General features: G+C 38.7%; 1 protein-coding gene across 5 annotated transcripts in view; it reads right to left on the bottom strand.

Moving 5' to 3' along the window:
* Positions 1 to 12,521, bottom strand: part of GHR (growth hormone receptor) — a 271,389-nt gene that overhangs the window by 212,890 nt on the left and 45,978 nt on the right. The window lies entirely within an intron of this gene.

The following is a 12,521-nucleotide window of genomic DNA, read 5'->3' on the forward strand; positions in this document are numbered from 1 at the left end:
ATGTAAAACCATGTTAGTTGACCTCTAAATAGCTAGACCTTCCTGAGCCAGAAAACCATGATGGAGGGTCTGCCGCATGACCATAATGTAGGCAAGATGAGGAAAATTTATCCACCTGGCTGTATGTCACCTAGATTATTGTAGTCTGTCTTGACAAATGAAACCTGGAAGAAATAGTTTAAGCCTAATACATGTATAAAATGTGTATAAAATTGGTAACTGGTTACCAATTGGTTGCAAAAGCAGTACTTCTAGAAATATTTCTTTTGCTCTAAATTTATAAGGATTAACAGACTCTAAAAGTTGACTTTCTTTTCTGCTGTCACTGTAGATGATCCCATTAATAAGAAGCAGACAATGTACGATCCTTCTAAATTACCTGTTAGATCCCTCCACAAAAATCATTTCGAATTGGATATCACGGTCCTCCCAGAAAGTCATATACACAGGTCTGGAACTGTATCTTGCATGCCCATGTAAGTATACAAAAGGCCCTTCACAGAAACAGGTTTCCATTCTTTTTCTTTTCTTTTTACTCAAAGCCTGGAAGTGTTTAAGTACTTAGGCAGTGTTTTAAAACAATGTGATAACTTGATAAAAAAATTTAAAAGTCTAGTATGAAAAGGACATTTTCTCTGACCGGATATACTGAATTCCTTCTCCATTCTTAAGAAAGGCTGGCTTCCTTCTAAGCAACAGCTTTCGTTGAACACACTGAGTGCTTCGTCACCCCACCTCCACTGACATACTTGGCACCAAAATCTGTTTTCTGCCTACAAAATCGCTAAAACTAGGAAACACCCCAATCACTCATGGGGAGAGTGGGGCATTAGCCCTTTGAAAACACCATTTCCATTTTATCTTATGCACCAAATAATGGAGTTTCTGCACAATAATAAGACTTTTTCCTGACAGCGTGGATTCTGACTTCCCGTTACACATTCCATTATTTTATTTGTGGTGATCTAAACTGCTTCTGACATTCTTTGATGCCTCCGCCCTTTACATACTTGCAGGCTTATCTGTGTGTTAAGTCGATTTTTGCCCATTGTTTGTCAATGTCCCATTTAACTCTCAGAATCTCTACCCAGGCAACACAATTTTTGGTTCCCTTATCTAGAATTCAAATGCACATAAAGTATGCCCTTTCAGGCTGGCTCGTTTGTAAAAGCTCTCTCTAAGGAGTACCTTGAAGCTGTGAAAAGAAAGTGTGCTCCATAAAATAATATTTAAACATTTTAAATATATTTCTCCAAATATTTTTTCCAAATCAGCAGCAAAAAGAAAATCTGGACTATAACCAACATTTCCAAGTGTTAGTTTATGACTTAGCATTAACTACGTTTAAAATTACTCTTTCCTCTACATATAAACAAAAACTTAAGCCAAGTAGAACCACAGCCTTCTCCACCTTCCTAGGTCACCTCAACTCCTTCTGCCTACAGCAGAAAAACTCTTCAGCATCTTCCTGAACATGCCTTCCCATTCTCAAACCCACAGTGGGAACAGACTCCAATTTTTAGCTAACATATCAGAGACACTGCTACATCCATCAACTTCCATTTGGCTTTCATCTAAATCATAAGTAGTCCCTTCCCCATATTTCACTTTACTTCTTATTTCCACTGTGCTTTGCTTTTCTCCATCCTAATCCTCAGGTTCCTCAACATTAGCTGCTCACTGTTTTTCCCACCACTACCCACTATATGGATTTGCTAGTCTTATAAATTTAACGGACTTTTTGCCTGGTCATTAGGGTCAATCCGGTCACCATCTAGTAGTTTGAAAAGCCTCACGGGGACCCTATATGTGCAGACCAAAAGGATCCCTTTTTGCAGCTCTGACTTGTTAAAATTGTTTACAGAAACAGAATGTAAGGAAAGGCTGGAAATACTGAATGTGAGTAGTAAAGAGGGAGAAGCAGAGGAGAAACAAGGGGCCTGTGAGTTTTCTTTTACTTCAGCTAGTAGTCCTCCTTCCATGAACTCCTAGTCTGCTTGCTGTTCAAGATCCCCACAAGTAGTCATATCTAAAACTTCATCTTTTGCCCTGAAAATGCCACATGCATTCCTGTCTTCATACCTCCTGTGACCCACACTCACTGTCAGGAATGCCCTCTTCCTCTGCCTGCTTAGTGACATCCCACCCACATGTCCTGCCTCAGCTCCAGCCCACCCCCTGGACAGCAGACCCCTTCATCCACACCTCCTGTCTCCTTGAGGGTGTAGGGAATTCTCTGACTATATTCATTTAGCGCTTTCCACATTCTGCTTTGTAGAACGTAGACAAAGAGGTAGATCTGTTCTAGAAAAACAGCAAATGAGTAGAGAGCTAGGAATTGTACAAACATTTCATATTCTCAAGAGAACTCTATAACATGGTATTAGGATCTGTATTTTATAGAAAAGGAAATGGAGCCTCAGAAAATCTAAGTGATGAGCCCAGGGCCATACCTGCCTCTGAAACTCATGTCTGTTTGATTATGCTAATTGCCTCTGCTGCGGTCATGCAGTAAATGCTTTAAAAACCAGACCTTGTCTTACACTTCTCAGTGTCCTCAGCTTGTAGTCTGCGAGCACTTAATGAATATTCATGGAAGCTTACAATCACAGGAGATCGCATTTCCTGAGTATACCACTATAGAGGAAGAGAGCCAAGAGGCACAAGAAAGCAAGTGCAGGATTAAAATTTCTGCAGATAATCCACCAAGTGAATGATCCACAGGCATGATAATCCAGTGTTGGCTACATATCCAATTCCAAGAGGTCTCCTCCTTCATTTCACGATGTCAGAGCATAAACACCAGCATTTACTTCCATGGCCATTTCTCTTCATCCAGTGAACTTGCTGGGCTTGGAATTAATCCTTGGTGGATGTTAGAAATATTATGACAACAGCTGGCACTGTCATTTGCAGTGTCCAAAATGGAACTTCCATTTTTTTATTCCCCAAGGGAGATTTATGTGTTTCTCTTCAAGTACCAGGCTTACTTCAAAATTAAAATATTCACTTCTTCTCAACAGTCGGATTTTCTGATTATATAAAACCAAGAAAAATAGCTAACTTCATACTAGCCCCTGTGTCATATAGGCTGTGATATATTAACATTTTATATCCAGAGTAATGTTTCCGAGAAACATGCTTTTGACTGTGATTTTTGAATATGTGCAAGGAAAAAGTGTCATACAATAGATACCACCATAGTGCTTGTCAGAGGGGTAGAGAGTAGTTATTATGAAATAAAGAAAGAAAGGAAGAAAAAAAGAAAAACTCAGCTTTTTTGTTTGTTTTTCTTTCTGAAAATCGATCATGGAAACTTCAGTCCAGAAAAACCAGGCAGGGTATCCGGGGCCAGGCTAAGGCTGAAACACTGTTTACTAGGGCAGCTACATCTATGGAACATGGGTCTCCTGACCACAGCCTGAGCACAGCAAAGTGGCATATGCCAGTGAAAGCCATCCCAGCTGTCACAAAGGCAAATACAATCAGGTAATTTGACAACATAGCCCTGCCAAGATAATTCAGATTTCTAGGCCAGGGTTATGATCAATTCGTGCAACTCTGAAATATTACTGAGATCCTTCTACACATCGGCATACACTATTTATAATATAACTCATGTGGTAATCTCATTACTGAGAGTAAACGTGGTCTTAGGCAGCACATAACCTAATCTTTCTGGAAGAAACAAGGGATAAGCCACAAGGGACCATATAAGCCATTCCAGTGTTTTAATAAGCAAGTACTGGATCTCTGGGAACATTTCAATAATCAAAACTTATCCACACCATTCCCCAAGCTCAGAAGTTTATTCCACGTTTCTTCTTCCAAGTTCTACTGGTCAGCTAGAAGTACTTGCCCAATTTTTGTACTTTTCCATGTGGGAATATCCCTTACCAAAATGTTCTTGCTATATTTTTCTTTAGAATCTACTGTAATTGTTAGCCCCCCCCCCTTCTTTAGAGAAAAAAAAATGGGAGGGTGTTTAAATGAGATTTAGAGTTCAAAACTAAATAGAAAGGCAGTTTATTTAGCTGGGCATATCCAATGCTGTTTCCCAAATGTTTATTTTATGGCTTTGTCCTACTTTAAAAGTCTTATTTAAAAGATGAATGGCCATGACTTCAGAATTTGGAGAGAAAAGAAAAATGCCTAAGCTCAGACAGACATCCAAATGAAACTCCAGTGATAATTCATATCAACGTACAATGATCTCCAAAGCAACCCACTACACAATAGAACAAAAGAAAAAAGGTCAAATGATGAGTCTGTCTCTGCTTCTGTAGGATAACTCAAATTATTTTATAGTTGTTGCTGCATTGCTAAAAATATGCTGCTCAATAAAATGTCAATCAATGCATAAAACAAAGGTGTGTGTTTAGTGCCTTATTTAGATACTTAGAAATCATGGAGCTTAACACATTACAGTCACTCATAATTTATGTTTCTAATAGAAACAAATTAAGAGATTCTTTATTTCAATCTCATATTCTACTTCTGTTTTCACCTAGCTAATTATCATCTTATATAATAATAGACATTGCCAAGAAAGTTAAAGAGTCCATTATTATTATTAGGCTTTAAGCTGTTTTTGTTTGTTTTGTTTTTAAGATAGGTAAAAGGTTATACGAGTGAAAAGAGGGCCAGGCAAATGAGCTGAGAGAGCACTGGGAAGGCAGCAGAGGACCAAAAGAGAACAAAGTTAAGAAATAGGAAAACAGGGAAGATTGAAGAGGCAGGAGGGAATGAGTAGAGAAGAAAGTGAGGAGCAGAGAGGACAGATGGTAAAGAATGGAAGGAACAGGCCGTAGGCAGAAGCCCAGAGTCCACTGAGGGAAACATGGGGTAGTTAAACATGTGGAATCGGGTGTTGGACCAACACCAAATGGCAGACTCAAGCTCTACTATTTAGTAACTGGATGAACTCGGGTAAGTCTCTTAACCTTGGAGTAACAATATAATCTACTTTACAAGGTTATTGTGAGGATTAACTGAAATAAGCCATGCAAATGTTTGGTACATGGTAAACACTGCCTAAATGTTTCCTGTGCTGATGAAGATGATGCGGGCTACTTTGGGTCAGGTATGCATGTGCTTGGCTCAATGCAGAGGCCCTAACTGGGCAACTTACCATTACTCTCCACCAGAAATTTACATTAGGAAGATAAAACATGTAGACAAAAGAATCTCTATCATGTAAAAAAGAAAAATAGTTGGTGGGTCTTCAATATTAACACACACACACACACACACACACACACACACACAGAAAAACTCAGAACGTTAATACGCTGAAACTCTGCCAAGTAAAAAAGAATTGAGAAGTGAAAATAGAGAGCAGGTGAAGTGTGAGTAAGGAGTTGTGTCATAGTCAGCAAAAAGAGATACAGCAATTGTGGACATAGTAGTTAAAAGGGTAGGCTTAAGAACTACACGGACCTGGCTCCATCTAAGCCATTTACTAAGTAGGTGGCTTTGAACATGTTACTTGTTACCTGGACCTCTGTTTATGCATCTATAAAAGGAGAATATAAATTCCTACCTTCTAAGGTTGTTATGTGGATTTAAGGAAAAAATATATAAATTCAGTGCAGTGTTATGATAAATGTGATGTCACTATTACTTTAATAAGAGTTCATCACAGATTTAGAAAGTACTTTATTTGAGAAAACCAAATACAACTAAGCTAACAAAGCTTAAAGAAAAGAAGACAGGAGCCAGAATGTAGGGCACAGTGAGTAGACAAGGGTATCCGTGCTGTGGTAGGTGGTGGCAGGAGAAGTGTATGCCCATCAAGAGCATATCAAGAAAAATAAGCAGTTGTTCTCATTTTCCGAGATGTCCAAGATAGCCCTGAAAGAGTTTTAAGTTAAATGTTTGAAGACAAGTTTCATGATATGCAAATGTTCAGAGCCATGACAATGATCCTCAATAGTATAAGCTTCCTTTGTAGGGCTTTTTTTAAAAAAAAATATGGCAGTAATCTTTACTAGCACTTTTTATTTTATTTTATTTTATTTTATTTTATTTTACTTTATTTTATTTATTGTACTTTTTTGTATATTTTTTATTGGACTTCGATTTGCCAACATATAGTATAACACCCAGTGCTCATCCCGTCGAGTGCCCCCCTCAGTGCCCATCACCCAGTCACCCCATACCCCTGCCCACGAGCCCCTTGTTCCTTTCCCAGGGTTAGGAGTCTCTCATGTTCCGTCACTCTCTCTGATTTTTCCCACTCATTTTCTCCCCTTTTCCCTTTACTCCCTTTCACTATTTTTTATATTCCCCAAATGAATGAGACCATATAATGTTTGTCCTTCTCTGATTGACTTACTTCTCTCAGCATAATACCCTCCAGTCCCATCCACGTTGAAGCAAATGGTGGGTACTTGTCGTTTCTAATGGCTGAGTAATATTCCATTTTGTATATAGACCACGTCTTCTTTATCCATTCATCTTTCTTTTTTTTTAAAAAGATTTTATTTAAAAAAAAAGACTTTATTTATTTATTTATTCATGAGAGACAGAGAGAGAGAGAGAGAGAGAGAGAGAGAGGCAGAGACACAGGCAAAGGGAGAAGCAGACTCCATGCAGGGAGCCTGATGTGGGACTCGATCCCAGGACTCCAGGATCACGCCCTGGGCCGAAGACAGGCACTAAACAACTGAGCCACGCAGAGTTCCCCTCCATTCATCTTTCTATGAATACCGAGGCTCCTTCCACAGTTTAACTATTGTGGACATTGCTGTCATAAACATTGGGGTGCAGGTCTCCCGCCAGTTCACTGCATCTGTATCTTCGGGGTCATAGAGCAGGTCTGTTTTTAACTCTTTGAGGAACCTCCACACAGTTTTCCAGAGTGGCTGCACCAGGTCACGTTCCCACCAACAGTGCAAGAGGGTTCCCCTTTCTCCACATCCTCTCCAACATTTGTGGTTTCCTGTCTTGTGAATTTTCCCCATTCTCACTGGTGTGAGGTGGTATCTCATTGTGGTTTTGATTTGTATTTTCCTGATGGCCAGTGATGCGGAGCATTTTCTCATGTGCTTGTTGGCCATGTCTATGTCTTCTTTAGTGAAATTTCTGTTCATGTCTTCTACCTATTTCATGACTGGATTGTTTATTACTTTGCTGCTGAGTTTAATAAGTTCCTTATAGACGTTGGATACTAGCCCTTTATCTGATAGGTCATTGGCAAGTATCTTCTCCCATTCTGTAGGCTGTCTTTTAGTTTTGTTGACTATTTCTTTTGCTGTGCAGAAGCTTCTTACCTTGATGAAGTCCCAATAGTTCATTTTTGTTTCCTTTGCCTTCATAGATGTATCTTGCAATAAGTTGTTGTGGCCAAGTTCAAAACGGGTGTTGCCTGTGTTCTCCTCTAGGATTTTGATGGATTCTTATCTCACATTTAGATCTTTCATCCATTTTGAGTTTATCTTTGTGTATAGTGTAAGAGAATGGTCCAGTTTCATTCTTCTGCATGTGGCTGTCCAATTTTCCCAGCACCATTTATTGAACAGACTATTTTTTCCAGTGGATAGTCTTTCCTGCTTTGTTGAATATTAGTTGACCATAGAGTTGAGGGCCCATTTCTGGGCTCTCTATTCTGTTCCATTGATCTATGTGTCTGTTTCTGTGCCAGTACCACACTGTCTTGATGATCACAGCTTTGTAGTACAACTTGAAATCTGGCATTGTGATGCCCCCGGCTCTGGTTTTTCTTTTTCAATATTTCCCTGGCTATTCGGGGTCTTTTCTGATTCCATACAAATCTTAAGATGATTTGTTCCAACTCTCTGAAGAAAGTCCATGGTATTTTGATAGGGACTGCATTGAATGTGTAAATTGCCCTGGGTAGCATTGCCATTTTCACAATATTCATTCTTCCAATCCATGAGCATGGAGTACTTTTCCATCTCTGTGTCTTCCTCCATTTCTTTCAGAAGTGTTCTGTAGTTTTTAGGATATAGATCCTTTACCTATTTGGTTAGGTTTATTCCTAGGTATCTTATGCTTTGAGGTGTAATTGTAAACAAGACTGACTCCTTAATTTCTTTTCAGTCTCATTGTTAGTGTATAATGTTTTAAAATACAATTCTGCCTACAGGCTGATAGATGGGATAAATAACTCTCTCAGTAGGGTCTTCTACTATAGAGGACAAATGGCCTATTAGTTGGAATGTACTTTTAGTAGGTGTCATGGAAGAAAGAAAGAGGAACAAATATGGCCCACTATGATAAGAAACCACATCTAAGAATGTAGCATTATGGCAGGTCACCTGTGACGGATTTGTAGTGATTCTGCAATCTGGTCCACAATGGCCTTTTCATTGGTCTTGTATTTCATGATCTCTAATCGTTTTAATCCTATTGATGAGCAGTACTGCAGTATAATCTTTATTTAGCAAATTTGGAAACAGAGGCATAAGGAAGTTAAGTTAGTGTTGGAAATAACCATGGAAGACAGAGGTTTTTTTCAGCCTAAATTGATTTGCCAAAGCTGAAATTAAAAATAGCAGTGAATAGCCAATGAGTTATTAGACAAAGATGTTTTCCATATAAAAATTAATACACTAAGAAATATTCAATATGATATTCTATTTGATAAAACTGTTTTACCTAGTAGAGAACCTTCCCACAGCTCTTAGAATCCAGAGCCACTCTGGCCCCTTGATGTAAGGAGGGTTCACTCATCAGAGCTGGACTAAGATTCACCATGAAAATGATGGTCTAAGTGTATGAAATTTTCTGAAGAAGACCAATGTCACAATCGTAATAGCACATTAAAAGGAGAAAAAAAAATGAACTCTGAAATTTCAAGCCTATTAAAGATATCATTGTCTAGAAGACTGTTATTTGCACATTTGTAAAGTGATTATTTGGAACCCATCTTCTGAATTAAAAATAAAAAACTATAAAGTAATGATCACCAGAAAGTTTTATAGACCATGCACAAAAAGGAGAAGAGAGAAACTATGAACAATCTCACAGCATTAAACATTTATTTTAAGAGCATCATTTGAAATTAGACAAATGAGACTTTTGAAGGATAAAGTTAGAGGTTTACAATCTTTCACTCATGACTACCACTTATTCATTCAATTGGCACTGATTAAGCTCAGAGCCCTGTATTAAGGGTTCAAAAGGAATAAAAGACATGATCTTTTGATCTCACAGAATATATATGCCTCAGGAGACAATGTTTCATTCAGTTTCTGCTAGATAATTTAAAATCTAGAGTTATATATGAATAAAGATAAAGTTGCACGTGTTATAGGAATATAACCAATTTTCAGAAAATGAATAGATCAGGGAACTTTCCATTTCTTTTATGTGTTTTGCCTACATGTTTTATAAAATATATAAAACTACATGTTTTATCTAATTCCCATGTATTCTAAAGAATACCAGTATTGATTAGGAAAAGAGCTAATAGTAAGAATACAGGTAGGAATGAGCTGCCCAAGTATAATTGGGTAACATTATGATTCATTATAAGGAATCAAGATTAAGCAAGTGAGGTGAATGCAAATGAAAACTGTAAGTGACCATCAGAAGAACATACAAAGTATTCTTATGCAGCGAAGTTCTTAAAGAGACTGATCATTAGAATGCAGAGAAGTTCATTGTGAAATGTTTCAAAGTACACTTGTCCTCCCTTCTCACTTCCAACTGCTTAATGAAAAGCTGGAGCCAATACTACAATCCCCCAGAGTGGAACACATTCAGGTCAGTGAACCAAGTCTGTTGTTCAAGCTCCTAGAAGAATCATCCTTATTAGAATATCGAAATGTACAAGTTAACTCTTTTGTCATGTGTCATCCATCAGTCTCTTTCGACCACCTCCATAAAAATAAATTAAATGTGGCTTACTTCTGTCTTCAAGCCAATTCCCAAATTACAGAAGCTCAGTTCCTAACCAACTGAATTGAATCTAAAGTTGTCAAGTATTCTTTAAGATTTATTTGTGACAGAGAGCAGAAACAGGAGGGGTGGAAGGAGAGGGAGACAGAACCTCAAGCAGACTTCCTGCTGAGTATGGAGCCCAAGAGAGTGCTTGATCTCATGACCCTGAGATCATGACCCGAGCTAAAACCAAGAGTTGGATGCTTAACTGACTGTGCCACCCAGACACCCCTGTAATTGTCATGTATTCTTATGGAAATAATTGTTTATAATCATTAAGCATACCAACGTATCTTAAATATTATCCTGAGAGAGGAAATTTAAGCAGTTGTGTTAGTAAAGGAGTAAAGATGTAAAGCCAACAGAATGCATGATATAAGAGATGCAGAGATGGATGGGCTGCAAGGTCCTGAACGATACAAAACGAGCTGGGATAACAGCTGCTGGTAAGATGGATTGGTCTGGGAAGAGAAAAATGTTTCTCTGAAATCTCACTCACAGAAAGGAAGGCTAATGACCAGAGAGGTTCTGTATTGGACAAAACATCCCTACCTCATACCATGGCTTAAATTAGTGGTTCTCCTTCTTTTTTCTTTTTTTAAAGTTTTATTTATTTAAGTAATCTCTACACCCAACATGGAGCTCCAATTCACGACCCTGAGATCAAAAGTCGCAAGCTCTTCCCACTCAGGCAGCCTAAACCAGTGGTTCTTAAAGTGTGGTCCTCAGGCGAGCTGCACTGGCATCATCTATGTGCATGTGAAAAAGCAAATCCATGAGCCCCATCCCTGACCTGCTGAATCAGAATCCCTGAGGATAAGGCCCCAGAAACTATGTTACAACAAATCCACCATGTGATTTTTATACATATTAAATTTGGAGAACCACTGACCTAAATCATCTCAGTTAAAGCAGAGCACAGGCTGAGTATGAGAGGGTGGGGTCAGGATTTCAGGGTGGAGATTTAGAACAGCTGCAGGGAGGAATGTGGGATGGAGGTGAGGAGTTAATGAAAGGCTAGTCAGGTTGCACCAGGCCCATATGAAGCTACTCTGCATAGCCTTATGAATTTAAATCTTGTGAGATGGCTTCTGGGTCTACCTTCCATGCACAGTAATAATGAGTCTATGTAAAACTACATTCTGATGATCATATAATTGCCTATGGTTCTAGAAAGACAGTTGGATTATGATTTGGGGATTGCTATGTATGACATATATGTATAATATACACATGGGGTGGGCGTGTATGTATGTATATATATGTACAGAACTAATCAAATTAAAAGAGAAGAAAGTCTGCAAAAGACTAGAAGAGGAAATACATTGGAACAACAGACTCAGATTGAAGCCCATAACTCTTTTGTGTGGCCCTGGGAAAATTATTAAACTTCTTCATGGCTCATTTTCTCATCTGTAAAGCTGAGTCTAGTTCATTTATTCAAATAAAGTAGGGGGGAAATAGATAAGTCCATTAATAACCACAGCACAGAGCATTATGAGAGAGGCTTTGATGGGGTATTTATTGATATTTATAGAATTCTTAGAGAACAGTGAGGAATTACAATTAATTCTAAACAAGGAAGCCTTTACACTAAAGAGGCAGCGGAGCTAAACCATGGAGAAAATTCAGCAGATGGAAGACCATAAAGACAGAGTAAGAAAGTGCAGGGATACCTAGGGAATGAGAATAGCCCAGCAAGGGTTTGTAGATGTGAGGCTGGGCTGAGAGGGAGGGAGGAGGTCTCTTCTAGCTCTGTAAGAGATTTTTCAAATATTTTTCAGCAGCCTAAAAATAATGGGCAAATTTGATAGTGTACTCTTCTTATCAACCAATCCAGTACCAGAGCACTTTTTTCATATTCGAACAGTTCATAAATACTGAACTTTGGGCAAAAGCCTCTCAAAATTCTTCCCGGCTGGTTTTAAAGTAAAAGAATCAGGGGTGTAGGCATCCAGCCCTTCCATTTTCCATATTCCTGGCATGAGGATCACAGGTATTCCTGGGGTCACTTGGCAGAAGAGTTGCTTGCCTCTTTGAAAAATACTGTGGCTCAGAGGCCAGAACTTAAATTGATTCCATCATCGGAAAGGAAGAACACACTGCAATGAACTTTTGATTATCCTTTTATAAGTGGGCCAACTTTTTATTCTCGTAGTAAAATTTGTATATTGAATCTCTGGCAAAGAGCCCATGCTAAACACCCTTTTCTTGTCTGGGGGCAAGTCTCAGGAGACCTGAGTGAGCAGAAAGCTGTTGTCCTCCTGAATTTAAAAGCAGTTCTGAGCTCTCCTCAGGGTAACTCAGTTACACTTAAGACAGAAGAATAGCAGGCTCTGAATTTCTGGAAGAGAACATACAGAAGAAATGCAGTGTGATCGGATTTCACGATTCCAGGACAAAGCAGCAGGCGGATCAATCGCAACAGCATACCCCCCTCTCCTGGAAAATGTGTCTTTCTGATCACTTTTTATACCTTCTGCAAACCTTCCAGCTGCCAGACTGCAAGGGCATGCTAACAGTAGACATCTATGGCCCTACGTAAGGAAAGAATGAATTCTATTTTCAGTTCATGAATTCTTACTAAGCAGAGGAGCCTTGAAAGTTCAGTC

This window comes from Canis lupus, chromosome 4, assembly GCF_003254725.2.
Source record: "Canis lupus dingo isolate Sandy chromosome 4, ASM325472v2, whole genome shotgun sequence".
NCBI classification, from domain to species: domain Eukaryota; kingdom Metazoa; phylum Chordata; class Mammalia; order Carnivora; family Canidae; genus Canis; species Canis lupus.